The sequence below is a fragment of the Lepidochelys kempii genome, chromosome 28, assembly GCF_965140285.1.
Source record: "Lepidochelys kempii isolate rLepKem1 chromosome 28, rLepKem1.hap1, whole genome shotgun sequence".
Classification (NCBI taxonomy): domain Eukaryota; kingdom Metazoa; phylum Chordata; order Testudines; family Cheloniidae; genus Lepidochelys; species Lepidochelys kempii.
In genome coordinates this window covers 4,095,514-4,099,912 of record NC_136407.1, presented here as the reverse complement: position 1 = coordinate 4,099,912, position 4,399 = coordinate 4,095,514, and the positions used below count along the sequence as shown (strand labels likewise).

Below are 4,399 nucleotides of genomic sequence, written 5' to 3'. Positions count from 1 at the left end.
CCCTGCTTCAATCCCAGGCTTCGGCATGTTGTTTTGTCCCTTTGTGTGCAGGGGTGGGCTGTTTTGTGGAAGTGCAGCGGTGCCTTTATCCGCCGTGAGTCCCTCATTTCGGGTTCTGCAGCAGGAAAAAGCAGCGTGGGCTTGTGCACCCAGGTGGCCCAGCTGAGCTTTCTTTCTTCTCTTGCTCTTTCTCGGCAAGGGGAAGAAAAAGAAGCTCTCCTTCAAGCTGGAGTCACAAGGGAGACATAAAGACGACTTCCTGAGCGCCGGCTCCAGTCCTTTGCTCTCCCAGCTGACCCACCGAAGGGCTGCCGCCACTTTCTCCAGGTCTGCCCATTAGTGTGTGCCCGGGTGAGAGCCAGCCAAGTGGATGGAATGTGAAGGGAGGGGCAGAGCTCTGTGACAGAGTTTCTGTAGTGTAGTGGTTATCACGTTTGCCTCACACGCAAAAGGCCCCTGGTTTGAAACCAGGCAGAAACATGATGGTTTACTTTTTCTAGCTCTCCAGCAAGGCGCTCCTACTTCTACCACTGGCCTGTCCCTGGGGTAACCCTGACCCCCGCAGGACAGAGGGTGGTGAAGTGAGCTGAGAAATCTAGAGGGTCTAGGCCAGTCACCTTTTGGAGCCTTGTGGCTTGGCCTCCTCTGCCCTTGGACATTGGCCTATGGAGGCCGGCTCTTCCGGCTGCCCTCCTTTGCGTGACTTGCCAAAGGAGGGAGTGAGGCAGGAATAGGGCAAAAGAGGAAAGTCATGCTGAGGAAGGCAGGGCAGAAGCTAAGTGCCTCAGTGGGGTTAGCAGAGCGTCACCGTTGGTTCTGCCAAAGCCAGGGGCGGTGCGGTTGGCTGCTGGGAGGTCGAATCCTGTGCCTGCCTCCTGGTTTCCCAGGGATGGCTACTTGCAGTCCAGGAGAAGAAGCGGGGTTCCGGGTGGAAGGAAAAGAAGCAATGGTTAGGCCGAGTGGGATCCCTTCTCATCAAGATCGTGTGCTGTGGTGGGCCTGGGAATTGCCTGTGAGCAGTGGGTGGACATGTTCCAGTGAGAACCGCTGCTCCTTTCTGGCGTTCGCTGCTGTGCCAGTATACAGGGTGAATAAGCCTGGAGTTTCTTGAGCAGATGGTGTCGTTTCTTCTGGTAATCCTCAGTGGGATCAGAGGATAATGGCTTGTAGAATGTGGAGTTAGAGAGCTGCCTAGCAGCCTCTTGTTCATATTCCAACTTAGTCTTGATGACGACAGCACATCCTTTGTTAGCCTTTTTTATTATGATGTCAGAGTTGTTCCAGAGGCCGTTGATTTCTATTGTGTGTATACAGGAAGCTGCCTTGCTCAGCTTGACTTGCTTCCTCACCCCATTCCTGTCTTAGTTCCTGGGTTACCTGGTGGCTGAAGGCGACTGGGGCCTAGCGGCACGGGGAGGAAGTTGGGCAGCTGAACCCTGCTGGCAAGAGTCCTGCTGCCACTTGGCACCCCACCCTGTATTCCCGGCTTTACCTACTGGCCGCCAGGGACTTGGTGCCCAGCAGCACAGGGGAAGGAGGTGGACAGAGCTACCCTCGCCTTGAAGCTCAGGCTCATTAAAACATATGTTCAGTCTATGATGGCCAATGAGAGACCGACATCACTTGCTATTTTATCACTTGAAAATGCCATTGGCCAGTCTTTGGATCTCTCTAATGCTGCGCTTCAATTCATGAGGACAAAGTCGAGAAAATGACCTTTGAACTAAAGGACTCGGGTTAACAGTCTAACGCTGTTTCTCACTGTAACACTTGTTAAGACTGGTCCACCCTGTGTTGGTGACCGTTCAATTTCTAGATCTTAGTACATTTCAGTTACTGTTAAAATTAAAAAAAAAATTCTATATGCTTAAAGGAAATAAACTTTTGTATTTAATCATAGAATCATAGAATATCAGGGTTGGAAGGGACCTCAGGAGGTCATCTAGTCCAACCCCCTGCTCAAAAGCAGGACCAATCCCCAATTTAATCATCCCAGCCAGAGCTTTGTCAAGCCTGACCTTAAAAACCTCTAAGGAAGGAGATTCCACCACCTCCCTAGGCAACGCATTCCAGTGTTTCACCGCCCTCCTAGTGAAAAAGTTTTTCCTAATATCCAACCTAAACCTCCCCCACTGCAACTTGAGACCATTACTCCTTGTCCTGTCATCTGCTATCACTGAGAATAGCCTAGAACCATCCTCTCTGGAACCACCTCTCAGGTAATTGAAAGCAGCTATCAATTCCCCTCTCATTCTTCTCTTCTACAGACTAAACAATCTCAGTGCCCTCAGCCTCTCCTCATAAGTCATGTGTTCCAGACCCCTAATCATTTTGGTTGCCCCTCACTGGACTCTCTCCAATTTATCCACATCCTTCTTGTAGTGTGGGGCCCAAAACTGGACACAGTACTCCAGATGAGGCCTCACCAATGTCAAATAGAGGGGGATGATCACGTCCCTCGATCTGCTCGCTATGCCCCTACTTATACATCCCAAAATGCCATTGGCCTTCTTGGCAACAAGATCACACTGCTGACTCATATCCAGCTTCTCATCCGCTGTCACTCCTAGGTCCTTTTCCGCAGAACTGCTGCCTAGCCATTCGGTCCCTAGTCTGTAGCTGTGCATTGGGTTCTTCCGTCCTAAGTGCAGGACCCTGCACTTATCCTTGTTGAACCTCATCAGATTTCTTTTGGTCCAATCCTCCAATTTGTCTAGGGCCCTCTGTATCCTATCCCTTGCCCTCCAGTGTATCTACTGCTCCTCCACGTTTAGTATCATCCACAAATTTGCTGAGAGTGCAATCCACACCATCCTCCAGATCATTTATGAAGATATTGAACAAAACCGGCGCCAGGACCGACCCCTGGGGCACTCCACTTGACACCGGCTGCCAACTAGACATGGAGCCAATGATCATTACCTGTTGAGGTTTTGATTATTTCTGGCATGAATAAAAACAGATGTACAGATCCTAGCCTGCAAATGTATCACCTTATATGACAGAGAAAATCATGCATACAAATTCTGCATCAAAATAATGAAATGAGTTGCAAATGCAATAAAAATAAAATATTCAGAAGTTTAACACGTCAGGAGGGGCACCGCAGACGCTTCTTGCCTGGGGTGCCTTTTGATCTAGGGGAAGCCTGTCAGGGAGAACAGGAGTTAGTTTCACATACCTATTTTCAGGCTGTAATCTGTGGGCACCCTGCCCTGTGGGAGGGATCCCAGTAGCCCAGACTCAGGGCTGGAATAGGCCCCTGTTTCAGGGGGAGGCTGCATGGTTTAGAGCAGGGGTGGCCAATCTGAGCCTGAAAAGGAGTCAGAATTTAGCAGTGTACATTGCCAAAGAGCCACAGTAATATGTCAGCAGCCCTGCATCAACTCCACCCCCCAGCTCTCACTGCCTCCCACCCCCCGACTGCCCCTTCGATCAGTGTCTCCTCCCTCCCCGCACCACCTGATCAGCTGTTTCGTGGCATGCAGGAGGCTCTGGGCGGAGGGGAGAGGAGCGAGGGCACGGCAGGCTCAGGGGAGTGGGCTGGAAGGGTTGGAGTGGAGGCAGGGCCTGTGGAAGAGCCAGAGGTTGAGCAGTGAGCACCCCCGGCACATTGGAAAGTTGACATCTGTAGCTCCACCCCGGAGTCAGCACCTATAGTAGGAGCCGCATATTAACTGCTGAAGAGCCGCACGTGGCTCTGGAGCCACAGGTTGGCCTCCCCTGGCTTACAGCAATCTGATGCCTCAAACAATCTGTCTCTCCCAAAGTGTTGGATCTGCATCCCCAGAAGGCTCGTGCACTGCCTCCCCCCTTTTCACAGTCTATAGAAAGGAGCAGCATCAAGGGTTAGTGATGAGCGACAAGGTACAACATGGGTGGCAGAGGCTTCAGGATCCCAGAGTGTTTGCTTGTCTGGGGCATTTTGAGTGAGATCTCAGGGACACATTGTAAGGCAGAATCCCAGGAATATATATGAAAGGAGCATAGGGCCATAAGGACATAAGAACGGCCATACTGGGTCAGACCAAAGGTCCCTATAGCTCAGTATCCTGTCTTCCCATAGTGGCCAATGTCAAGTGCTTCAGAAGGAATGAACAGAACACGTAATCATCAAGTGATCTATCCTTTGTCGCCCATTCACAGCTCCTGGCAAACAGAGGGTAGGAACACCATCCCTATCCATCTTGGCTAATACCCATTGAGAGGCCTATCCTCCATGAATATATCTGGTTCATTTTTTGAACCCTGTTTTTAGTCTTGGCCTTCACAACATCCTTTGGCAAGGAGTTCCACATGTAGACTATGTGAAAAATACTTCTTTTTGTTTGTTTTAAACGTGCTGCCTATTAATTGCATTTGGTGGCCCCTAGTTCTTGTCTTAGGAGAGGGAGTCAAT

At 50.6% G+C, this 4,399-nt stretch overlaps 1 non-coding gene across 1 annotated transcript; it reads left to right on the top strand.

Annotated features, from left to right (window-relative positions):
- Positions 1–407: 407 nt before the first annotated feature.
- On the top strand, positions 408–480 carry TRNAV-CAC (transfer RNA valine (anticodon CAC)). The gene has a single exon. It is a non-coding gene; the product is annotated as a tRNA-Val (tRNA).
- The last annotated feature ends 3,919 nt before the right edge of the window (positions 481–4,399 follow it).